Source organism: Monodon monoceros, unplaced genomic scaffold (assembly GCF_005190385.1).
Source record: "Monodon monoceros isolate NGI ecotype Baffin Bay Population unplaced genomic scaffold, NGI_Narwhal_1 Super_Scaffold_13, whole genome shotgun sequence".
Taxonomy (NCBI): domain Eukaryota; kingdom Metazoa; phylum Chordata; class Mammalia; order Artiodactyla; family Monodontidae; genus Monodon; species Monodon monoceros.
The window spans coordinates 60,192,506-60,219,976 of record NW_021703769.1 but is presented as its reverse complement, the minus strand read 5'-3'; the positions used below and the strand labels follow the sequence as shown (position 1 = coordinate 60,219,976).

The 27,471-nt window shown below is 39.9% G+C and overlaps 1 protein-coding gene across 5 annotated transcripts in view; it reads right to left on the bottom strand.

Annotated features, from left to right (window-relative positions):
* The window catches only part of MRTFB (myocardin related transcription factor B), a 198,051-nt gene that overhangs the window by 142,258 nt on the left and 28,322 nt on the right, over nt 1–27,471 (bottom strand). Inside the window, exons 1-2 of one of the 5 annotated variants that reach the window (XM_029219703.1) lie at nt 6,668–6,716; nt 5,680–5,723 (exon numbers count right to left, since the gene is read on the bottom strand). The exons of the other annotated variants lie outside the window; for them this stretch is intronic. The gene's annotated coding sequence lies outside the window, so the exon portion shown is untranslated. Of the gene's footprint in view, nt 1–5,679; nt 5,724–6,667; nt 6,717–27,471 lie in introns of those variants that run through there. 5 annotated transcript variants of the gene reach the window in all.

Below are 27,471 nucleotides of genomic sequence, written 5' to 3'. Positions count from 1 at the left end.
TTAAAAACAAACTAGTTTTGTTGAACCATAAATTAGCCTTTGATCTAAATGCTAAGAAGTAAATATTTATAAACAGATTAAACAAATGTTTACTTAACAGATAAAAAATATACTGTACTCCTATTTCTAAGTTCTCTAAGGCAGGGAGAGGAGGTAGAAGGGAAAAGGAGGAAGGGAAGAAGGAAAGAGAAAAACAGAGAAAGAAAGGGGAAGAGAAAGGGCCACTAAAAGAAGGGCAGTCTCTTCTTGCTGTTTTCTAGCTCTTTACACTTCTTGGTATTAGAAATCAGTAAATTTGAATTTAAATTTAAACAAAGATATTAAACAAAGTATTGTAAAATACATGAAGAAAGATGAAGTTTAATTTACTTGTCCAAGCTATCTTGACTAGTTAAGTAGCAGAGCTGGGACTATGAGTCCTCCTCTGTACGAGTCCCCCTAACTTATAATCTAGTTCTTTGGTTCCTAATTAATCCCAAGAGAAACCCTCTTGTCCGAGGCAACCATGCCAGATAGTAAGTTGGTAAACTGAAAAACTCAGTTAATAGAGGAGTCATTACAACTGATACACATAAATCTTAAGACATTTTCTTTTACGTTAGAATGCAGAAATGTCCATGTGTTTGCCAGTATTCCAACACAGGGTCAAGGCCATCTCTTTGCAGATGTGTCAGCTCTCTGGCACAAACCACCACTATCTATGACTCCTAGTTTCCATTTCTTTAAAGTAGAACAAAAATTTAAAGGATTTTGAGCACAGCGTGTGTCTATATTTTTACAGTTCTGAAGCCAATTTATTTAGTTTCTCGCCCACACCCAATTCAATAGTATTAAGTAACACGGCTTTGTGGTCCCAGACACTTAACATTTTTGCATTCATAGTTCATCAGTTTACATAATATTTAGTTAAACTGCGTAATTATGATTACTACCACTACTGGCATAAACACATTTAGGAATAAACACAGCTGACTTTTGGTTAGTGAGAGCAGAAATGCATCACCACACTTCAGTGTCACCTCCTCATCACGCCCATTCAGTGTGTCCTGGGACAAAGGGGTTGGAGAAGGCTGGTCATCCCTCAAGCCAACCAAGTTTAGGATGGATAAGACAGGTTCCACCCCGAAACATTTTAAAATTGATGTTGATGCCAAGGGCACTTCAAATTGGAAACCTGATCTTTTTAAGTTTTCTGGAGTCTGTTAATACAAATTACTTCATAGATATTACTGTCTAACTTCATGCAAGATGCGTTAATATTGTACTCTGAGACAACAGTTCAGAGTACATACCAAATAAATGTTAATATTCAGAGTTTTATAACAGTACTCTAGCAGATAGTACAATTATACATAAGTTTCTAATGCCGTTAGTTAAATACGAAATAATCTATTCTCAGTGTATCACAGTCCTTTCAAAATACTTGTGAATTCTTCTCTCCATTAAATGCACTTTGGCATACATCACAAAACAGCAATTTCAATCAGCTGTGAAACATCAGTTGTGGATAAGTGTTTTTTTGTTGTTGTTAATTGAGATATAATTCACATAACATAAAATTCACCATTTTAATGTGTAGAATTCAGTGATTTTTAGTACAGTCACAAGGTATGCAACCATCACTATCTAATTCCAGAACATTTCATCATATCTAAAAGAAATCCCACCCCCATTAGTAGTCACTTGCCAGCCAGGAAGTGACTACCCACCCCCAGCCCTTGCTACCACTCACCTACTTTCTTGTCTCTATGTATTTGCCTATTCTAGACATTTCATTTAAATAGTTTTACTTCCTTTCTAATCTGGATGACTTTTATTTCTTTTCTTGCATTATTTCCCTGGCTAGACATTCTGTACAATGTTGAATAGAAGCGGCAAGAGTGGATATCCTTTCTTGTTTCTAATCCAAGTGGGAAAGCTTTCAGTCTTTCACCATTAGCATGATGCTAGCTGTAGGTGTTTCACAGATGCCCTTTATCAGGCTGGGAAAGTTCTCTTTTATTCCTAATATTTTGGGTGTTTTTATCACAAAAGGGTGTTGGATTTTGTCAAATGCTTTTTCTGTATTCATTGAGATAACTGTGGGTTTCCCGCCTCTTTATTCTGCTATATAGTGTATTACATTAATTGATTTTTAGATGTTAAATCAATTTTGCATTCTTGTGATAAATCCCACTTGGCCATGGTATATAATCCTTTTTATAAGCTGCTGGATTGGGGTTGTTAGTGTTTTGTTGAAGATTTTTACATTATATTTAGAAGGCATATAGTCTAATTTTCTTTTCATGTGCTGTCTTTAACTGGTTTTGGTATCAACGTAATACTGGCCTCAAAGAATGAGTTGAATGCTTTCTTGTCTTCCATTTTTTGGAGGAGTTTACAAAGAATTGGAGTTAATTCTTCTTTAAATTGGTGGAGCCATCTGGTTCTGGGCTTTTCTTTTTGGGAAGTTGTATGATTACTCATTCAATTTCTTTGCTATAGGTCTACTTCAGATTTTCTGATTCTTCTTGAGTCAGTTTTGGTAGTTTGCATCTTTCTAGAAATTGGTCCATTTCATCTGGGTTGTCTAATTTGTTGACATGCAACTGTTCATAGTATCCCCTTACAATTATTTTCATTTCTATAACATCAGTAGTAATGTCCCCACTTTCATTCCTGATTTTGGTAATTTGAATCTTTTCTCTTTTTTTCTTAGTCTAACTAAAGCTTTGTCCCCTTTTTTTAATTTATTCAAAAAACCTACTTTTGGGGCTTCCCTGATGGCGCAGTTGTTGGGGGTCCGCCTGCCGATGCAGGGGACACGGGTTTGTGCCCCGGTCCAGGAGAATCCCACATGCCGCGGAGCAGCTGGGCCCGTGGGCCATGGCCGCTGGGCCTGCGCGTCCGGAGCCTGTGCTCCGCAACGGGAGAGGCCACAACAGTGAGAGGCCCGCGTACCGCAAAAAAACAAAAACAAAAACAAAAACCTACTTTTGGCTTCACTGATTTTCTCTGTTTTCTTTATTATTTAGTTCTGCTCTAATCTTTATTATTTCCTTTCTTCTGCTTGCCTTGGGTCTAGTTTGTTCTTCTCTTCTAGTTTTGTTAAGGTGGCAAGTTAGGTTATTGATTTCAGTTTTTTGGAAAAGATATTCTTAAATTTCCAAACTTTTCACAAAGTGATACAATATACATCTTAATGCACAGTATCCACATTATCCTTACAATGTGTGGTATTCATAAGTTTCAAAAAGCACTTATTATGTTCAAACTAGTTAAGCTTAAACGTTCCCAGAAGCATTTCTACAACACCAGAGTATAAGAGGACGAAAATCGCTTCAGATATCAGAACCACCATACCCTGTGCACACCTAGCCGCCTTCTGAACATACCCAATGATGAAAATGTCTCATTCCTCCACAGGCAGTCCTTTTCATCTCAGAGAATTCTACCACAATGCCCTTCCTCACACTGAAATGGAACCATCACTGCAGTAGGTTGTAGTTTCAAAAAGAAGACATGACGCTATCTTCAACCCTACATATTCTTCTTACAATGTGACTTCGGCATTCTTCTCATCAAAAGGTGGGGACTAAGCTGCCTCTGCTTGAATTTGTGCTAGTCTGTGCTACAGGGTAAGGAATGTTACATGACTTACAAGATTAGGTCATAATAGGTCTGCCTAGGTCTCTTGGAATATTCATCTTTGGAGCTGCTGAGATGCCACATAAGCCATCTGACTGCCCTGAGGCTGCTATACGGTGAGAAAACCAAAACTAGCCCATGACTAAGCTGAAGTGAAGAGACAGACAGAGATGCCCAGCCAATCACCAGCTACTTCAGCCACCTTCCCTTGCTGTTGCAGTTTCAGCCACTGTCTGACTGCAACCAAAACAGAAACCAAGCCAGAACTGCCCAGCTGAACCCTCCTCAAATCCCCGATCCACAGAGGTCATAGAAGATAATAAGTAATTATTGTGGGTTTCAGCCACTAAGTTTTGGGGTGATGTGCTACACAACAATAGTAACTGGAATATTGACTCTAGGCAACATGTACTCCTTAATCCCAGAGTCTACACCTGGGATCATGAAGACTAAGTCCAATTAATTTTTCAACACTGGAAATACTAGAGAAAATCATAGTTGATTCTCAGTCTTCTGTGAGCTTATTAAATCATTTGACAATTTTATTTTAAATCATGGTTTCACTTTTCACAGTTCTGGTCATACTAGCCTGGATTAGTTAAGAGACAGTTTATCTACATTTTCTTAATTATGAGACCCAGAACTATATCCAGTCCTCCAATGACGGTATACATGAACTGTTGAGAAATGTAGGAAGACTACGTCACTCACTAGCGAGGCTTTTATTAATTTGGTGTGAGTTCATATGTATAAACTTTGAATAAAATCCTTTTCCACAGGAAATGGTATAGTACAGGATATCAGTTAAGAGTTAAAGTTTTGGAATTAGACAAATATGGAGACAAAATTCAGCACTATCACTAAGAAGCTATATGACCTTCAGTAAAGTGTATAACCTCAATAAAGCTTAATTCTTCATTTATAAATTGGGGTCATAGTACCCAACTCATGGGATTATGACAAAGGTTAAACGTAAGCACACGAGTAGCTACTGTTGTAATGTTTTCTCCAATCACAATGCTCCTCATCCTCTTCCTGTTGAACTGATTTTTTGTCTGTTTTGATCCAAGGTCAGGGCCTCACATTGATCTCTATTAAAGTAGCTCTTATTATATACAGCCCATTGCTTCACTCACTTATGATCTTTTACACAAATAACCGTTTATAGAAGATGTAGTGGAAGAAAAAACCGCATTAATGATAGCAACAAAAAGATAAAATATCTAGAAATAAATGTAACTGGGAATGTATAAAATCTTTATAAGGAAAATGTTAAAACATGACTGAAGAACTCCAGAGAAGACTTGAAGAACTAGAGTGAATTATATTATTGGACAGGAAGACTCAGCATCATATAGATGTCTGTTCTGCCTAATTCAACTTATAAAATTTAAATGATTGAAATAAAAATACAAAAAAGATTATTTTTCCTTTGGAAGTGGGATGGGGAACCTAGACAAGTTAATTCTAAAGCCCTTATGGACAAGAAAAAAACAAAACAAAACAAGCAGAAGTAGTCTGGAAAACCAATGAAAAAGAGGAGTGCTACTAGACCTAGCATATATTAAAATATATTACAATACCTCAATGATTAAAACAGTATGATATTAGTATACGAAGTGAGAGACAGGAAGACAAATGATACAGAAGAGAATGTCTAAAAATTAGATACATATATACATAGAAATTTATTATATAATAAAGTTGGAATTGCAAATTAGAGTTAAAAACATGGACTTTTTGAAGAAAGGTACTGGGATAACTGAGTAGCCATTTGGGGGAAAAAAAGTTAGAACCAAACCTAACATAGTTCAGCAGGATAAATGGCTCATGAATCAGAGATTTAAAGGTTAAAATATGAGACGAAAAAGGTTATAGAAGAAAATATGGGAAGTCCTCCATAGCCTTGGAGTTGGGAAAACCTTTCCATCACTCCAACTCCTGAAGCCATAAAAAAAGATGGATAAATTATATATGCATATGTATTTATATGTATATTCATATAAACTTTACATGCCAAGAAAACCATAAACAAGATGAAAAGTGACTTACCAGGAAGTCTGTATTTGCAACTTACAATACACAGAAATAAGCTCCTACAAACAGAAAAGGAAAAGATCGATAATCGAGATTTTTAAATGAGCAAAGAATATGAATAAAGCTCAGAGAAAAGGAATGTTCTTTTAAAATATGACAAGATGCCCAACCCTCCTCACGAAGAAAGAAATGTTAAAATTACCACGAGAAATCGATTTTATTTAGATTGGCAAAATTCTGAAAGTTTAATAACACAGATTGGCAAGACTGGGCCTTACCTCATAAATTAGAGGAATATAAAATGGTACAACCTTTACGGATAAAAATTTGTCAACATCTATTAAAATTACAAATGCACTAACTCTTTGACCTAGCAATTTATCGTCTGGGAATTTACATGTTCAAAATGAAACTGTAGGTGGGACTTCTAGAATGGCAGAGAAAAGAGCTCAGCAAATCCTGTCTCTAATGGCAATGATAAAACAAGACAAAATTGCCAAAAACAACCTTTTCAAAACTCCAGAAATTGATGAAAGGCATATACCAAACGGAGAAACATTTATTCAATAAAAAAACTACTGAATCTTCATTAAAAAAAAAATATTCTGTGGCATTTTGCAAATCACATCTATCTGGTAAGGAGCTGACTGCATCCAGAATATAAAGGATTTAACATTCAAAATAAAAGACAAAAAAATTCCAATTTAAAAATGGGCAAAATATTTGAATAAGCATTTCACAAAAGATATACAAATGCCGGATAAACACATTAAAAGATGATCAGTATCATCAGTCACTAGGGAAAATGCAATTAAAACCACAATGAGATACCACTTGACACTAGAATGGCTATAGTAAAAGACAGACAATAAAAAATGTTGGCAAGGATGTGGATGGAGAAACAGGAACCTTCACACAGTGCTGGTGAGAATGTAAAATGATACAGCTACTTTGGAAAACCATTTCATTTGGTATTTCCTTAAAGTGTTAAATATAATTTTACCATGGGGGCTTCCCTGGTGGCGCAGTGGTTGGGAGTCCGCCTGACGATGCAGGGGACACAGGTTCGTGCCCTGGTCTGGGAAGATCCCACATGCCGCGGAGCGGCTGCGCCCATGAGCCACAGCCGCTGAGCCTGCGCGTCCCGAGCCTGTGCTCCGCAACGGGAGAGGCCACAACAGTGAGAGGCCCGCGTACCGAAAAAAAAAAAAAAAAGGTAATTTTACCATGATCCAGCAATTCCACTCCTCATTATCTAACCAAGAGAAACGAAAACATAAAATCCACACAAAGATTTGTAAACAAACGTTTATAGCAGCATTATGCATAATAGCTCAAAACTATAAACAACTTAAATGTCCATTAATTAGTGAATGGATTAACAAAATGTGGTATATCCCAATGGAATATTATTCGGCCGCCAAAAAAAAGGAAAGAAATACTGATGTAACACAAACAAAACCAAAAAACATTATGCTAAGTGGAAGAAGCCAGATGTCAAAGAACACATGTTGTATGATTCCATTTATATGAAATTTCCAGAAAAAACAAATCTGTAGAGGCAGAAAACAGATTAGTGGTTTTCTAGGGTTGGAGATGCGAATAGGGATTAACTGTAAATGGTCAAAGATTTCTTTTTGGTGTGATGAAATGTAAAATCAGATGGTAGTGATGGTTGCCCAACTCTGTAAATTTACCAAAAACCATTAAAGTTTACACTTTTAAACGAGTGAATCTTATGGTATGTAAATGATACCTCAATAAGGCTGCTTTCAAAAAGTATTGTAATCTGTGTGTGAATGCTTATAGGAGCTTTATTTATAACTGCCAAAAACTGGAAACAACCCAAACATCCTTCAGTTTGAATGGAATAAAACACTGTGGTGCATGCGTATCACAGAACATCACTGAGCAATAACAGGGATGAGCCACTGACAACTGCAACAATTCAGGCAGAATCTCAGATGTGTTATGCTAAGTCAAAGAAGCCACCCTCAGAGGGCTTCAGTACAGGGATGCTGCAAGAAAGCCAAAGCTACTGGTACAGAGAATGGATCCCTGGCTGCCAGGAGTGGGGCTGATACCAAAGAGGAAGACAAGGGAATTTCAGGGGGATGGAACTGTTCTGTATCTTGACTGTGGGTGTGGTTACACGACCCTATATATTTGGGTCAGATCAGAACTGTACGTCAGAAACATTGACATATGTGTATATTAAAAATAAATTTAGTGATGTTGTATAAGATTATTCATTGCAGCATGATTTTTAATAGCAACCAATCAGAAACAACTCCAGTCAAGATCAACAGGAAACGGGTTAAGTAAATTACTGTACATCCATACAATATAATACGACACAGTTGTAAGAAAGAATGAGAAGCTCTCCGGGTAATACTGATATGGAAAGATATCTGATTTATTGGTAAGTGAAACAGTGAATTAGAAAAAGAGAAAAAGAAGAATATACACACATTCATTTTTGCTAAAAAGAAACTCTGAATGAAGACACAAGAAAGCAGTAGAGCCGTTTTCAACTATGTGAGTAAGTGTGAATGGGGTGTGCAATGCGGTGGCTGCTGCCAGAGGTGAGAGTGATTTTTAGTATTGTTTTATTATTATCTTTGAACATGTGAATGTAAAAAGGAAACAAATCAAAACAGAATTTTTTGAATATTGTTCCATCCTCCAATATATACATACTCTCATCGCTGTGTCATCCGAAATTTGTTTGCCTTTTGTATGTTCTTCTTAGTCAGTGATTAAAATATTGAATTGAAGAGAACTAGGGAAGTCCTTGCAATAAACTAATAAAAATCTTTCTTAAATTAATGTTAATCCATTACCACACACGATCCCGACTTCATGAGTTGCATGAAGCTTAACTGTGGGCGAGTTATTTAACTTCCCTAAACTTCTTTGTAAAATGGGTGTAAATGATATCTCCCTTGCGGGGTGCAAATTAAACGAGGCAATATATGTCAAGTGCTTGGAATCGTGCTTGGCACTGAGCAGGCATTCAATAATTGCTCATTGCCTTCATTTTTAGTTATGGTTGCTTCCTGGCTGATGCATTCATCTAACCGTCACAGCATTCAGCTCATATTTCATGAGAGACCTTGTCACACAAGACCTGTGGTGGTGAAAGCTTTCTTCTGTTTGCTGGGCTGCCTGGGTTCAAATTCCAGCTCTGAAATTTTCTAGCTGGTGGGCAAACCACTTAAACTTCCAAAGCCACAGGATCTTTAGTTTAAAATGGGGGTGGCAACGGTACTTATTTCACAGGATTAAAGGGAGAATTGAATGGAGTTGAGGTTCAGAGCAGAGCTTTGAGCACATAGTAAGTAGTCAATAAATATTAGAAATTCGTACTATTATTTTGTCCACCACATTCCTGGTTCCCTACTATGTGAAATAACGTAAGAAATATTGCAATTATTATCTGAATTTCGTAAAAACTTCATGCTAAATCTCATTTCTAGCTTCTCTTGACTTTCTAATTATACTTCAAACTTCCAAATAAAAAAAGTTTATTCCTACCAACTCTTCTGACACACATACACACACAAACATTCTGATGAATAAATGATAATAGGGTTTTTAAATTTCCCTAACACAGGCATAATACAGGCTAGCTCTAAAAGTAACAGAGGCTGAAATCAATATTCATATTTTGTATTGTTTTCTCTAATATTTGAGATTTACCAGGCTTTGGATTTCTAGATACTTGGCAATATAACATGGCTATATATATATACACCAATTTTTTTCTGAAAGAAAAAACAAAACTAGGTACCCAAACTAATCTTGGTGATTACAAGAATTTCCCAGAGTCGTCGTTTTTTTTTTTAAGTACCATCAGTAAAATAAAAGCTGTCTATGTACTTTTATTCCTTATAACACTGTTATCTCTTTAGCTGTTTCCTAAAGTAGCCAGAAAAGTTCAGGATTTAGAATTTAGTCCTTGAAAGTAATTGTTTAGGGCTACAATTTCTGTACTGGAAATGACTAAACCAATGCAGGGGAAGGAGCTTGGGTTTCTGTGTTCCGCAAGCCCTTTGTTTTCCAAGCAGCATTATTTTAATTATTTCCTATAAATATATCACTGTCCTTAAGAAAAATATTTTTCAGATAAAGATTAAAAATCTTTAATCATCACTTGGAACATCACTTGGAAATGACCTCAGCATATTACAAACCTTCTAAAACAGATTTAGTGTATGAAAACCCATCTGCCAAATAAGAAAAGCAACTATTACATGGAATTTCATTAATCAAATTATTTTAAGAAGAAAAAGACTTTAAGAGTTTTTATCAGATGAGCGGCAACAGAGTATTTTCAGAAAATTGTGGGAGATATGGTAAAAAAACAAAACAACAACAACAAAAAACCTGCCATCTGGAGAGAACTGAGGTGTTAGCCAGAGAGGGATTCTGCTTACCCTCACCCACCCCTACTGCTGCCCTCAACTCCTCTGAGGTTCCCCCTCCAAGCTGCCCCTGTTGGCTGACATAACCATTCTTTCTTTGCCAGGCCAGGATTTCCATTAAATCTTGGGTAGGAATTAAGATTTCCTTTAGAATCCAAGAGAGACCTGGAACCCCAAGTATTTATCCCCAATGGAATTCTGACCATGAAGCAAAGATGGCCTTTCTGGAAGGGCTGGACAGAGGGTGTGCCAGGTACGGCTGTTACATACACCTGCCCCCAGGTAGAGGCAGCTGCTCTCGCCGACTTATCTGAGGTAGACAGCAGTGAGCAGACACCCCTGTTAGCACGACATATAGTCTCTTTCTCCTTAGCACGCTGCATGGTTAAAGACTGTCAACCTTAAATGGTCCTGGAGGCTGCAGGTAAGTGATTCTAGAGAGGTCTTTACCTGAACTGCTAAGGGGATTCCAGTAAGTACCAAAATACAAAACAAAAGGCAGATTTCTCAGTTTTGAACAACTCAAGCCCATGCACACCAGCAAAGTACTCAAAGAACACACAGGGGGGGAAAAAAAACAGGGAAAAGTGTAGTTATTTTTAAAATATTTATAGAGAAAAACTGAAAATAATCTATTGACCATCAGTAGGTTAAATAAATATTGGTACATTCATTTCACTGAAATTATGCTATAACAAAATAAAAACCACATAGAGCTAAACAAACTGAAAAGGGAAAATGTCTATTTTATATATATATATATATATATATATATATATAATTAAGTAGAAAAACGTGGCTACTGAACAGAATGGATTATGTGTGCAGATAACACATACACAGAGCAGTCAAGAGAAAGAATGGGGCAGGTAAGGAGAGTGGCATGTAGGCTGCAGCCAAGGGCAGGCAGGGAGAGTGTGTGTAAGGCAGGCTGAATGCCAAAGAAACAGAGAAGGTGAGAGGAGAAGAGATGGGGCAGGAGACAAAGAAGGAGAAGAAATGGGCAGGAGGCAAAGAGAGACCAAAGTGATGCACAGGGACAGACATGGAAGTGTACACTCTAAATGGCTATTGCTCTGAGTGTCCCATACAGTGGCCACTAGCCACATGTGTCTATTTAAATTTAAAATCGTTAAAATTCAATAAAGCTAAAAATTCAGTTCTGCAGTCACACCAGTCACATTTCAGGTGCTCAGCAGCCACATGTGCTTCATGGCTACTGTCCTGGCAGCACAGGACAGAGCGTCCCCATCACTGCACAAAGTTCTACTGGGTAGTGCTGTTCTATACGCTTTGGTATTGTGTAAATTTTTTAATAGTGAGTGTGTTGTACTTTTTTAGTCTGCGAAGAAAATAAAGATATTTCCACTTTGGGAAAAAAACAGGTTTTGGGTTTTTTTCCTCATTCTGTACCTCTTAATAGTTATTTTTCAAACACCACAGAAGCACTAGAGGTTTCATAAGGGCTTAATGACCTTTATTTGCCAATTTTCTCCAAGTTATTTGATTCTTACTAATTCAGTTCTACTTAACAAGAGTTCAGATGCCACCAAAAGAAGGAAGACAACGACATATATTTGGAACATCGTGACATTGCTCTCGTTCTCTAAAATCTAAAAAAGGTTATGTTACTCATTCTTAGTAGAAGCAAGCACAGTTGACAGAAAACCCTCTGCAGTTTAGACAAACATTTTAAATTGAAGGTTTTCTTCAAAAGAATAATAGCACTTAAAAATAGTATTCTTTTTTTTTCTGATTCAATTCAGTACAAAGTAGAGAAGAAAAAAAAACAACAGCCTAAAGCTTAAAAGAAAAAAAAAAGTGCCACTTTAACTGAAAAAGAGAATGGCAATGCTAAGAATCAGTTTTCAACTGAAGGCTGTAACATCAAAGTGGTGAATGTTCATAATAACCAGTTCCTCAGGGCTTTCTCATGTAATAGAAGTTTGAAGCATCTGGTGAGGTTTTAAGCAGGTAACATTTTAAAGAAAAGTTAATAGAAAGGTCTCCAGAAAAAAACATAAGGCACATATACAAGTTTGTGGGGAATGCACAGGTAATACCATTTTGAGACCCTGAGTGCCCTCTGAAAAACCACTGACTGCTGCTGGAAGATTGCAGTCCCAGTCCCTGCTGGGATCCCCGTCAGTATCCAGTAACCCACAGGGTCCCACGGCAGATCTAATCTGTGCCCTGAAAGTTCTCCTCAAAACCCTCCACAGATCACATCCACCTACTTTCCTAATGCAACCACCCACTAGCCTATCACCAGACCTTAAATTCCAATCATAACCATCTATTCAAGGTTCTTACCACAGGGTCATGCATAATATATAAAGATATAAAGCCACAGTAATTAAGACAGTGTAGAAGTGACACATGGATATACTAAGGACCAGTGGAGCAGAGCCCATGCATAATGAGCGATCTGGATACAAACAATCTGGATACAAAAGACAAAGTGGCATAACAAACCAGTGGGGGAGAAGATGGACTCTGCAATCAGAGATGCTGGCCCGTGCAACTAGTTTATATTCACACGGAAAATTGTTCCCTATCTCATACCCACACACAAATAAATTCCATGTGGCTTAGACTTATGCTGAAGAGCAGAACTCTTCTTTTGGAAGAAAATACGGTAGGATCTCTTTATGACCCCAAAGTACTCAGAGTACAGAGGAATTTATTAAACATGGTATAAAAAGTACCAACCATACATGAACAGACGAATAAGTATGACTTGATTAAAATGTAAAACTTGTACACAACAAAGCACACCATAAAGAAAGTGGAAAGATAAGCCACTGGGAGAACATATTTGAAACGCAAAATATCAACTAAGATAAATAGCCAGAATATATAAAGTATTAAAGATACTTTGTAAAGATACAAGGGGGAAAAAAATCAAACCAATAAAAAAAACACAAGTCACAAAAGAGAAAAAAAAGAAACACACAAAGTCACAAAAGAGGCAACTGAAACAGCCAAATAAACATAAGAAATGATGCTCAAACACACCAGAAATCAAGGAAATGCATTATTTCAAATTAGCAAAAATGTCAAAGTCTGGCAATACCAAGGCTTGGCAAGGATACAGAGCAACAGGAACTCTCAGACAGTGCTGTTAGGGGCTGAAATTTGTACAACTACACTGGGGAATTATCTGGCAACATCTAGTGAAGTCAAGGATGCATATGCCCTATGCACCAGCAATGCTACCTCTAGGTACAAACCCTAGAGAAGGTCTTAAATATGCTCAAGAAGACATGTTCACAGTAACACTGTTTAATAGCAAAGCATGGAAATAACCAAAACTTCCACTGACAGAGAAGGAATAAACTATAGTATAATCCTGGGATACCATAGAGCAAAAAGGAAGAATTACTGCTACACACTTCTACACAGATATAGCTCATACATAATGTTAAATGAAAACTCAAGTTGCGGAAATATATACACAAGATCCACAAACTACATACACTGTATATTAACACATATGCATGTAATGTTAAGTAGAAAGCCAAGCATGGGAATGACAGACATACACCCATTTCAGGATGATGGTTCTCTGCATAAGGAAGATGGGGAAATGTCAGCTGGGAGGGTACACAGGAAGCATCAAATACGATACACGTGCAATACTTTATTTTATATAATCTTAAGCTTTTAATGTAAAGCAAAGGTAGCAAAATGTTGAAATTTGACTAAGTTGTTTAAAGATTATATTATTCTCTACACTGTTCTGTATTCATGAAATATTTCAAAAGCATGAAGTAACTTGTATTTTAAAGAAAGAGAAAAAGAAGCAGAGGCTGAAATTTATCAAAATGGTTGTCTTCTGATATTGAGCCCCTGGCTATGGATAACTTTTCTTCTTTCCTTCTTAGTTTTCCATATTTTCTAATTTTCTTCCCATAAAGTCAACCCAGATACTTCTAGTCCAATTTATTCTCTCCCTTCTTACTCCCCAAACCAACACTGTACTTTCTTGCTCCTTTGGTACAGACTTGGTATTGTAGTATGCACTGTCTCCTACACTGGAATATGGGTTCTTGGAGGGTCCATCACATGCATTCTCATTTTTACAAAAATTATGTACTGAATGCCTACAATGCACCAGATACCATGCCAGGAGCTACGGAAGGATAAATGAACAAAACCTACGCTGTTCCTTCCTCCATAGAGTTTATAGTCTCAAAGAATAGAAACATTAACCATAGAAAAAAACTATTAATATATAATTAAAAACTGTGAGTAATACTATGAAGGAAAAGAATAGGTGCCATGGGACCACATAACAGAAAGGCCTAATATACTTTACATTGGATAGGAGAAATAGCAATATGCCAGGAAGGGAGGGGTGGAAGGGCCTCCAGACCCACGAGTGTCTTTCCTACTAGCCTGAAGCAATGATGGCAGGGGTTGCTTCTGACCCATAGCTGCGCCCCCTACTTTCATGGTGCTTTAACAAATGCTTCTTGGTTGGTTCTAAGAAGCCTCTGAGCAATCAGGAGATTCTGTGCCTATAGCTCTAACGCAAGAAAGAAGTCCTTGGGGGATGGCCCAAAAGGCAAAAGAAGTAGTCGTCCAAAGAGGCAGAACAGAGTCTGAGCCCACTGTGTGGTAGCTCAGTTCCTCAAAAAGCACTTGCCATATATTCTCTCATCCTCCTGTCCTGAAAGAGCTAACCTTTCTCTTCAACCTTCCAGCCACCCATCCCCTTCCTTGCCCAGTACCTTCATCCCCTAGTTACTCAATTCAATACATTTAAGTGGACCTACGCGTGCCAAGCTAGGTTTATGAAGATCCACACAAGCATAGCCTCTGCCTCAAAGAGCTTTCCTTCTAGACCAGTGGATCAACTGGGGGTGACTGTGTCCCCCGGAGGACATTTAACAATGCCTGAAGACATTTCTGGTGGTCACGTGGGGCGGAAGGGAGGGGGTGCTACTGGAATCCAGGGGGTAGAGTCCAGGGATGCTGCTAAACAGCCTATATGAGGCTCGAGGACAGCCCCTCCACAACAAAGAACTATCTGGCCCAAATGTCAGTAATGCCCAGGTAGAGAGACCTGGTACAGGTTACTTAGAACCACGTCTATAAGTTGACTGCTAAAGCAGGGCAAATGTCAGAGGACGATGGCCAGAGGCCAAGCAGGTCGAGTGTCAGAGGCCTAGGAGAATATTAAACACCAGGTGTAAAAAAAAAGTCAATAGTGCCGAGGTTAGACAGGTGTATTTTTACAAAATGTCAATAGTGTTGAGGTTGAGAAACCTGCTCCAGAGAATTAGCAGCATTATTACATCACAATGCAACAGGAGTACAAGGTGTTCCATACGAAGGTGAGGAGGTATCTAGTATAGAACCAGGGGTAAGAAAGATTTCCTTGAAAGTGACATCTAATTCAAAACCTGAAAAACAGATGAGTTAAGTATGGGATGAAAGGACAGAAGCAGGATAAAGCAGCTTCCAGACAGAAGGTACAGCCAGTAGGCAAGGGACCATGGAACAGAAGAAAAATGTTCGTTTGATGGGAACATGGGGAGTGGCTATGGAAGGGCTGAGGAGATAAACGGGCCCAGATCATACTGAGCTTGCGTGACGGGTTAAGAAATGCAGACGTTATCTTTAGGGCAATAGGAAGCCACCGAAAGGATTTACACAGAGGAGGGATATGGACAAAACTTGTTTTAGGACAACCGCCCCAGAGAATGAACTGCTAGGGAACTGAGTAGGAGGGGCTCCTGTGGTTCAGGTGACAGAGGCGTGGCTTTGACCGCATGGTGGTTCTGAGGGCGGAGGGAGGCACTCAGGGATGCTCAGACACAGGCTGTGATGTGTACCTATCACAGTCCTCGAACTAGCCGTCCCAGAGCCCTCAAATTCCAAAGCTAAGTTTTCTGCAATTCATCTGTGACCCAACCTAACCAGAATTATGTGGCAGCAAAACCAGAACCTGAACTGACTTGAAGCTATTTATAGTACATTTATCCTATTTAATGTGAATGTTTCAAGGCAGAGGATTAATGTCTGCCTGCAGGATGCTGCCCCAGACCTCACTGGGTAGCATATTCACTTTCTAAAATTCAAAGAAGTCTGTATTCCAAAATGCAGCTGGACCCAAGGGTTTAAGATAAGGGACTGTGGACCCCTATACAAGGTGCTGAATAAACTTTTGTCAAACTACATGAAATTAGGCAAAGTAGGTTACTGAATTATTATTTGTTCAAAGTATTTTTCTAAAAACAGTATGAAACTTCCACATACCACATATATACATACACATAATTTGGCATGGGATCCTAGCAGAGTCACAGTAGTGAGATTTGGGGAAAGAACCTAAAAAAATTATTTCACAAAAACTTATTTACTTCACAATTCCTCCTCCTGGGATTGCTGCACAGAAGGAAGAGTAGGTATAATCAGTAGCAAGAACCAGATCTCCCTTTTAGTAGAATAATTCCAAGTAAAGCCAGTTGGAAGTTAAAAGAGACTTGAGGTCGCCTTCCTAATCGCTGTTAGCACAGCCGCAAACACATCAGTAACTTGCCTGACGCTTGCTTGATAAAGGAGACCTGGCTGTTTTGTGCTTGGGCTGAGTACTGCAAATACGAACAGCTGTGTCAAGTGGTCACAGGCCACGGCTGCAGGGGCAAGGAGGCACTCACTCTCGTTCATTCATTCCTTCATTCAACACACGTCTGTGAAGAGGTTTCTGTGTGCCCGGCACTGTTTGTTCTAGATGCTGGGGATACAGCGTTCATGAGACCCCTCAGAGGTTATGGATTCTACAGGGGCACACGGACATGAAGCATACAATTACAATCAGGTGTAAAAAGTTATGACGGGAAAGCATAATGACAATATACAGCAGAGGGACCAAATGTAGTAGGAAGAAAAGAATCTAGAAAGACCTCTCTGAGCAAGTGATATTGAAGCTAAGACCTAAAGGATAATTAAAAATTATCTAAAGGGATCTAAAGAGAGTAAGAAACTGAACTGAAGCAAACCAGAAAATTGGAGAGAACCAGAGAACAGAAGAAAATAATGCCTGAACTCAGAGACTGCAGCCTCGAGTGTAGGCTCGAAAGATGCTATTACCCTGAAGAAATCCTACTGGCAATTGGACTACATTTTCTGATGTTCTGGAAGGTACTTTGCACTTAAAGATAGAATAAATGTGGGAAGTGGGGTTTAAAATACTTAAACATTTATTTTATGCTTATTTAGACTAAAGGAAAACAACCCTTCTATGTAATAAAATACACCTAAAATGCACTTCCAACAGATAAATTGAATAGTTGTATATTGAAACATTTAGAACACTTACAGTGAGTTTGAATAATAAATTAGGTCATCGGCAATATGCTGCCAACTTTGTAAAGCACTATGGTCTGGCACGGTATTTTAAAATAATAAATTTACCAGAAACATAATTGAGATATTCAGATGTCAACTGAGAAGGCTTTGGCAATGTTAAAGGTTCCAACCACAAATACATCAGTGTAAGTCATGTTATATTTTGAACCTATGACAGTTTGAAAAGCAAGTGCTTGTATTCTACCCCAAAGACCCAAAGGAACCAGCCATCCATAGTAGCTATTTCTATTGAGAGACTCATTACTCCAGGCCAGAGTACCAGAGTTTTAAAAACTAGTGTTAGCACATTTTCGTTCTATGTGTGTACTACTTTTTATCCTAAATAAAATTCAAGAGATTTACTAAACCAAAGGCACTCACATTTGACTAGATACACCTGGGAGAATTTGGGGGAAAAAAAAAAAAAAATCAAGCTTGAGGTAAGAGGAGGCAATAATACCTCACAACTGTTACTCAGTATCTTTGTGGGTATTCTTTTTTTTTTTTAAACCATCTCCTCCCCAATTTTTGTTAGGGTCATCTACTGACCACCCAGCACTCTTAAATTCCTTAGTGACTGGGCCTGATTTGTATTTTTTCTTTCTATGTAATCTCTGCCATCATGCTAGAGGAGCTGGAATTCCCTCTAATTATCCACTGTCCCAGTAATTCAATTTCCTCAACAACAGGAACCTTCCCATTCTCTCCAACCTCCCACAAGAACAATCACATCCTAGACCCATTTTAGAACCTGAATTCTGGAACAACCTCCTGTGATTACACTGTTTCCTCGTGCCTCCTGTACCTGTCCCATCACCCCTCCTTTCATCCATCCATCCATCCATCCATCCACCCATCCATTCATTCATTCTACATTCAACTACTGTTCACTAAATACCTGCCTTTTGCCAAGTTCTGTTCTAGGTGCAGGTGGAAAAGCAGTATTAAAAATATAATAACCCATACAGAAATCTTTGCCATCATGGAATATACAACTAAGTAAATAAGTAAAATATGTACTGTCAAGTAGTGATAAATGCTGTAGAGGAAAACAGAAAGGCAGGGGAGGGGGTGTGAGTGCTTGGCAAGAGGACACCGTTTCAAACAGGGTGGTCAGAGGTGCCCCAAGAAGGAGACAGCTGAATGACCTAGCCCTGAAGGAGGTGAGGGTCAAGCTACAAAGCGTGCCCTGAGTAAGATGGGGATGAGAACACTGGCTTCTACTGTAAAACCACAGCTCTGGCTGCTGGGCTGAGAGCAGACCCGGGAGGAGTGAGAGGAGAAGCAGGAGACCTGGCTGTCACCTGGCTTTGTTGCAGCTCTTTCACGTGGCGCTGGTTGTCCCTCCCACAGCCCTGGCGCTACTGGGCTGGAGGCAAGGTGGCATCACCCTGGTCATCACTGTGGTTTCCAAACCATTCTCTCCCTCCTCCCTAAGTCTCTCGGCTTTGAATGTCATATCATAAGACTCTGTCACGACTACCGTGGCTGCTGTCCAACAATTCATCTTTCCTCAGCCACCTGTCCCCACGATCATTCGCCAAACCAGGACTTAGCCTCTGGCATCACAATTTCTGGCACCTACCCTCTGACTACCACCTCTCAGATTCCCAGCTCACTTTCTTTCAAATTCTGGATCCAACAATCCGTTCACCTCCTGGGGTCTCCACGCCGCTGACCCCACCACCATTTTACTGCCCCTCATACCTTGATGGTCTCTCCCCTCCTCTACGTCACGGTCGGGCACTCAGCTCCGCTACTTCTTTGCGCCTGCTCGGCAGACCCTCAATGCTGCTTAAACCCATGCCACACCCACTCCACACTTGCCCCTGAACAGGGAAAAACCGATGGGCGGGAGGGAAGCCGAAAGCCAGTGGAGCGGTGCCCTTGGGCAGGTGAGAGGATGGCATCCTGTACAGAAGGAATGCCTTCGACGTGAGTGGAGAACTGCACGCACGGTGAGGGGGGAAGGCTGGGTGCGGGGCACACATCTGACGGGTGCAGGTTCGGCAGGAAAAGGTTGAGGATGTTCTCTTATGGCTGCTTCTCAGTGAATGGGAGTGAGGCCATTAAGTGACTGTGAGGCAAGGAAAGAGGTGTTAGAAGATTGAGAAAAGGAGCAACTAGCAGAGTGAGAGAACGAACACATGTGGCACATCCCTGAGGCTGCAGCTCCTCCCTCTGCTAAGTTAACCAGCCCCTCTGCCCTCACTTGCCTCTGCATCCAGCCTAGAGCTGGGTGCAGGGCAGCAGAGGGATAGAGCCACTTCAACAATTATAATATCCAAGTCAGGGTTTCCCCATGTAGATCCCTAAAACCAAGCACAGCTGAACAAATTCAGAAAACGAAATGAGTCCATCACAAACTCATGATAATTCATTTCAACTGGATTCATAATGTTTTTCAGTAAATACTGTATTCACCTCTGGTAAGGCCCATCCCAAAGCCCAAGGCAGGTGGTGGTTTTCTACTTTCTTCAAGTCCCTAGCTTCACGCCCCCCACCCCCGCCCCCATCACTCAGCAGATGAACTTGGCTTCTATTTTACTGAAGGCAAAGGCCACTTGATGGAGGTGAGCTTCTTTAAAATTTCCTTTCCCTATGACTGAAAATCTGTGCGTGTTTAACCTCTACCTGTCCTTCCCCCTGGCTCTTGAATGTTCTTTCCTTCATGCTATGGCTAACCCACCTCTCTCTCTACCACTCCCATCTCCAAGCTACTGAGCCTTATTCAGTTACCCTACCTTTCTTGCATCTTGAATTTGTTAAATGTATGGGTTATGAAAAGAAAAAAGTATTCCAGATGAAAGAAACAAAATAAACAAGTTATACAGGCAGGAGAGAGTATGGAACGCTTATGAAAACAGTGCTAAAACCAGTCTTATTACATAGTGGGGTGTGTTGGAAAGTGGTAGAAAACAAAGTCAGATGGATAGGGTGAGACAAGATTACAGAGTATCTTACCACAGAGTGCCAGGCTGATGATTTCTAAACGAGAAAATGCTCATGATGAAAGTAGGATTTAAGGGAGATAAGACCCACAGCATGGGATGGGATGGTTTGGGATGGGAAAGGAGGGATTTACACTTGGACCAGAAATAGGATGGGGGTTGGAGGAAAGGAGGGTGAAAGGCAAGAGGGTGAGGCAAACATCCTGACGAGCATGGTGAGAGCCTAGTCAAATTCGGAGGCAGTGAGAAAGACGAAAGGAAAAGAAAAAAGACATTTCTCAGAGAGAAATGAACAGAACCTGGTGACTGACCGCGTACTGTGGAACAATTTCAACCCAAATTCCAGGAGAGGGGCTGTGTAACTGTCACAAGATGGAAGACACGGTGCTACACTGGTGAAGTTCTTAGAATGACAGCATTTGGAGGCTGGTTTGGAGGCTGGGAGGGGCCAGGACCTCTGAGATCATGGGATTCAGCTCCCTCACTTTACACATGAGGAAACAGAGGTCCAAGGAAGTGAAGTGATTTGTCTGAAGTCACAAAACTAGTCAGTCGCTGACAGAGTTGGGGCTGGACCCCTGTCTCCTGTCTGCCTTCAGAGCTCCTTCCATGACAGCCCTTTCTATTTGCCCACTGAGACCCTTGGTGCCACACTTCACTGACAAACACCACACGATGGAACTAGCCACCTGGCTCTGGCCTCTGCAAATATCCAACCAGAGCTTCAAAGCTGCTGGACTGACTCCATCCAGGACCTTCCTGAAGATAAGCCTGCCTTGTTCTTTCGTGGGGAGCCTAGCTCAGGCACTGTTTTTAACTATCTAGCAAGTGTCAGGGCAACAGAGTAACCAGGACACAAGCCCTACCCTAAGGGTCATTAAAATGATTTTGAGAGTAAAGGGCAAACCATACTGACCCTTATTGTTTCCTTCTTCCCCTCCTATTCTGATTCAGTAACAGAATTTCAGACCCTGTTTGCCTCATCTGTGACGGAAATCTTGTATGATTCCTTGGCAAAGACCAGAGTTTATGTTTGTTATTCCTCATACTGTCAGTGCATAGAACTCTGCTGATAACAAAATGTAGCCATAATATTTCTAGCAAGGCTTCTACATATTTTCCCAGACAATTAGTAAAATTGGAGTTTCTCGGTAATTTGCTAGTGAACTTTGAGCCTTGACAGAAGTTAACATGAATAGAGCTTCCAGTGTTTTATGTAAACCAAGCACAACTACTAAAAAAATATAGACAAGTTAGCTATCTCAGTTCTTCTGTCAGTGTCAAGAAGAATAACAAGCTACCACGGACTTCAGCAAGCAGATACTTACCCACACTAAAGCAGACATTTAGAGCGGACTGCCCGAACTAACTGAAGCCGACAGATAAAGCGGAATAATTTTGCAGCAGAATTATTTAGTATTTTGCTTATTTTTCTCCTCTTGCTATTGCAGAGTGCAACGAAAAAATTTTTAAAAAGAAATTTAAAAAACTATAAAATACGCCAAATCCTTCTTTGGGAAAACAGCGACAATTCCGTGTTTTCAAGGACAGATTTTCAAAGTACTAGTCCCTGCAGTGATGACAGTATTGGGATTAAAATGTACACAATTCAGGTATCAAACATGACCCCTTGGTTTGTTTATGCTTTCTTCTATTTCCTCATACTATTCGTTTTGGAATTTATTTTTTTACCACATGCTTTGAGCATCTCAAAAGCTTAAACTGAGTACATCTGTTTGCTTCGCAGCTTCAAGACATGCCCTTTGTGACTAAGTGGCAGGTGCTGTTCAGTTTATTTTCATGCACGTAAACGAAGCCCTTGAACTTGGAGTGAGGAAAAGCACTCAGCTTAAAGTTTAGAAAGGAAGGAACTACAGAACAGCTTCCTTTAGAACAGCCTGCTTTTTCAGCTTCCTGTATGAAAATAGTATTGTATTTTTATAGAAATTGCAAAGAAACAATGAAGAAATTGTATTTAAGCCTTTAGACAGTTAAGCTGCAAATCCTTTAAACAATTTCTTCCAAGAATTTTGATATTTAAATCAAGCCAGGAACAGAAAAAGAAACTAATAAAATAGAAATGTGGTACATAGTTCTATAATCCATTAAAATGTATTATACATATTTCAGATTACTATAAGGACGTCACATTTTCTTATAGTAAATAACAGACATTAAGACTCTTGGCTTTAAAAGTCCCAAATATCAAGCTACTGTAGTACTTGGTAGAGATGATGGGACAAAGCTTTGCTTTGTTGGTGTAGTTGCTGCTATCGTTGTTATGAAACTTTTGACTGAAACACACAAGCACACATACACACACCAAGTTTATTATTAAACACAGCTTTTCAGACTCTAACTGAAGGAGAGATAATTGAGTATTCTCTTTAAAAATAAAAATAAACGCGTTCAAAATCTTGAATCTCAGGGGAGACAGAAGTAACCCCCCCCCCCCCCCCAGGGTACAGGCCTTAAATGTTGTCTCCCAAACTTCTATGAAGTGGCCAAGTCACCCACGGTGCCTTGCTTCCATGGCCACCTCTCTCACACGGATTTCAACAGTCAACGTACGCCGCCAGAAAGCCGTTTATGCAGTCCATCAGCTCTAAGTTCCCTCTGTGCGTAATTCAGTATGTTACTACTGTGCATTTAGGAATCTTTATCAAGGGCTGTTAAATGAACTCAAGCCTATAATGAAATTCAACCTCCCATCCTCACAGTATTCTTTTCTGAATATTAACCTTTCATCATATTCAAATATTCAAGATTCAAGTGTGTTAAGAGAATTCCAAACACTTGGACTATGTACGAAAGAGCAACACAGACATGCGACACTATAGACACTATGGTTCCCTGGATATCCTTTAACCTGCCCCAGTCCTACCCCTTCATAACAGCCAACATCAGGGTCAGCAGCTATTTCAAATCCAGGGCTCAGAGGAGCATATGGCCCTCGTCAAGGAGACTGAAGCCAGTGGACAGCAGCAGGACTCACTGCAAGCTCCCACTCGGGAAGCACTGCAGCTCACTGCTGTGCCCTGGACCCCCTGGAGGAGAGGCAGTGGTGGCAGATGTCCGGAATGAGGGCTCAGGGCATCCTGTCTCTGCCTGGAATCAGACACTTGGAGAGGACAACAAAGGAAAGTGTGTCCTGTAGAGTTCCCGAAGTCCCCTGCTATGCCCTCTCCTTGGCGTACTTTGCCACTAACCTTCCTGCACCTTCCTCTCCAGTAACTGCACCCCATGTGCACTACACTTACCTGTTTACCTTTGTCTTTTCACCTGCCCGTAAGATTCTAAGGTCACTGAGGTGAGGAGCTCTCATCTTTTTATCTCTGTGTTTATCCCTTGTTTCTAGCAGAGCAGACGGTGCAAGGCAGTTTGCTCTTGAACTTTTTGTCGGGGAGTTTGTTAGAGACCAAAATGAAGTCTGACTTCTGGCAATGTTCACCCCCCTCCTCAACTGCACCCACCTCCTATTCTATACTTAGCACTCATTCCTATATCTGATCAAAAACTACTATCAGCAAAGGATACAATAAATCCCTTCATTCTAAAAGAAAGATGACAGATATGTGGTTGACCCCTTAAGTGGCCCTGCAAAATGATGGAATTTCAATTACCCAGATGTGAATGGGAGAGAGAATCTAGGCGGCACCTCTGGAATCACACCATGGGGGCAACTGCTTCTCTCTTACATCCAGCAGGTCCACCACACAGAGAAGTTTTTCCGTTTTTTCTGAGTCATCGGTAACTTTGGTTCTGCCTAACTACCATCTCTACCCTCTGTGCTCTCTCTGGTAACTATGCCTATACCCCTTGAAGAGTAAGTGGGCCACATAAGCAACTATACAAGCAGACCTCGGAGGTACTGCAGGTTCAGTTCCAGACTACCATGATAAAGCGAATATAGCCATAAAGCGAGCCTCACGAATCTTTTGGTTCCCCAGTATATACAAAATTTATGTTTATACTATAGTCTATTAAGTACATACTAAACTATGTCTAAAAAAATGTACATACCTTAATTAAAAAATATTTTATTGCTAAAAAATGCTAACCATCATTTCAGCCTTCAGTGAGTCATAATAACATCAAAGATGATTGATCACAGATCACCGTAACAAATATAATAATAATGAAAAACTGTGAAATATTATGAGAATTACCAAAATGCGACACAGACACTAAGTAAGCAAAGGCTGTTGAAAAAATTGCACCAATAGACTTGCTCGATGCAGGGTGGCCACCAACCTTCGGTTTGTAAAAAATGCATTATCTGCGAAGTGCAATGAAGTGAAGTGCAGTAAAACAAGAGATGCCTGTACTTTAATTAATATACTGAACATGTGCACAGACAGCCATATAGTACAGTTCAGTGTGCGCTCGCTTTCTGTCAGATTTTCCCATTTTCATTCTCAGCTTAGTTGGACACTGCCTGAGGATAGGAGCTATGCACACTTCCCCACATGGAGTCCCAGCCCAGTGCGGAGCACTCGGTCACTACTCAACAGGACACTACGGACAAGCAAGCACAGACACAGAACCCTCAGTAACAAAAAGCATTCAAAACTGCCAGAAGGCTAGAATGAACATTGATAATGTTGACGCTGTTAAACAGCAATTCACGTTTACCTAGAGCTTACTAAACGCCAAACTCTGAACTATGTCCTTAGCAAATCGTCTCTCGTTTCATCCTCACAAGGTCTAGAGGGGTTAAATACCTTGGAGTTGCACAGTCAAGTGGGGCAGCTGGCAGGCTGACTCCAGAGTCTACATTCAACTGGCTCATGAATTCAAAAATTTAAGACTCCCCAAATATTTACTAACAGTATGCCTAAGAAGATGTATAGTGATTAAAAACAAACACCTCTTAGCCTCTATCCAGGCAGTTCCTTTGTGGGAACACAATCCTCATCCCACCTCCCTGTCTACCAGGAAATTCCACACATCCTTAAAGTTACCTCAGGTACTCCCTTCAGCAACCCTCCCGTTGCACCTTGCACACACCAACATTCTGTCAATGGTCCTGCTCTGGTCCATGTGGCTGTTTACTATTTCCCTACAAGAATCTGAGCTTCTCAAGGCTGAGAACCTTGTCCTTCCAGCTGTGTACCCGGGTCTCCCACACAGTACCTTCCACACAGCAAGTGTGTGGTCAATATTTGTTCTTGAAATAGTTGTAGGAGTAGCATTAAGATTCTTAGTTTGCAACATCTATCTTTCACAGCAGATCTGTATAGAGATCTACATCATAAATTTCAACTCAATAATTTAAATGTGATTCCACAGCAACTAGGCAAAGTACTTCTTACAATACTGGGAAAGGCAAGTTCTAACTCGAGGTTCAACTCACTGAAATACTTCAGTCATCTGCTTTTGTTCTTAGTATGAACAGAGAGAACGACAGCTTTTAACTTTCTGTAACTTCCTCTCTCTTTAAGAACACTCTAGCTTTACCACTAACAATAAATCAAAACAATTTTTGAAACATAACTAGACTATAATTTCCATAAACAAAGGGACAGAATCTTATTACTTCATAAATCTAAAATATCTATTCAAGAACAGTACACCTAATCAGGCCATAGCTGTATTTCAGACTCTCACAGACCAAAAGATACAAATTGTGACATTTTATTTTTAAAGTAACAAATGCCACTCCTTTCTGACAACTGACTTTTTATAAAACATGTCATGGACAATTCTATATATAAGAAAGAGATTATGGAGAGACCTCTATGGGCTAATTTAAAACATGGCCGGGGCTTCCCTGGTGGCGCAGTGGTTGAGAGTCCGCCTGCCGATGCAGAGGACATGGGTTCGTGCCCTGGTCTGGGAAGATCCCACGTGCCGCGGAGCGGCTGGGCCCGTGAGCCATGGCTGCTGAGCCTGCGCGTCCAGAGCCTGTACTCCGCAACGGGAGAGGCCACAGCAGTGAGAGGCCCGCGTACTGCAAAACAAACGAACAAGAAACAAAAGAAAACAAAAAAACATGGCCTAAATGAGGCAATGGGGTGTGGTGGCGGTGGAATAAGACATCCTCTGAAGGCCTCTACCAGCTCAGTCATTTTAACTCAAAGGAAAGGAAAAATGGGTTCAATTTTTCATTCTTAATTAGGCTGCTTACTTTCTGAAAGTTTGCTGATTTCCATAATATTAAATTTCAATGTCTGGGCATTCATTCACAGCTTATTTTTTCTTTTTTAAAAAAAATACAAGGTCTCCTTCCTCCTAGCCACTACCTTCACTCCTAATTATCTGACCAACAAAAAGCACTGCTGCTACCTTGACAGTCCTAAGTCCTTAAAAGGATAAGATGTTAAAAGGATAACAATGTAGAAATGTAAATACACCTCAGCTCAAAGGTGGGCTAACTATACTCAGCTATAATTTCTGCAGCATGGATGCCATAAAACATAGTGATTACCTACCCTAACTAGGAAAGCTGTGCAGTGAATGGGACAGCTACCCAGGGAAAATGGACTGTGGTGCCTAAGTCCATGAGTTAATTAAATCTTAAAAAAAAAGCTCTCATCTGAAATTTACTAAGTCTCTCATAGCTTACATTTAAAAACCTGTCGTTTTCAAACTTCACCACTGGAAATAACTGTGTGTTAACAAAAACAATTTTCATTCTTTTGGTTTTGATTCTTTTTGACAAATGGGATGCTCTTTGGTTTGTAAGGTGAAAGCCCAACAATTTAGTTAATGAAGACTTCAAGTAACACTGACACATTTAAGAGCTAAGATTCAGCTAGATGAATAGACTAACAGAACTTCACTATGTTGTCCTGCTGAGTGAAAAATATAGAGACATCCATCTACTCCATGAGCTTCATTCATCACGTTCACTCGTCAGGCTGCTGCTGCATCTGATGAACATGAACTTCAGGAATAAGTTAGGAGACTGTGTCATGTAGCTCTGTGAAGTCTCTATCAGAATCTCTAAGAAATGGTGCAAAGGGAAGAATGAGAAAATATGCTCAGCGCAGATAATTCAAACAAATTAGGCCTCTACAGGTTCCTCCTGATCTGAATAAACAGACAATGTTCAGTACCCATCAACA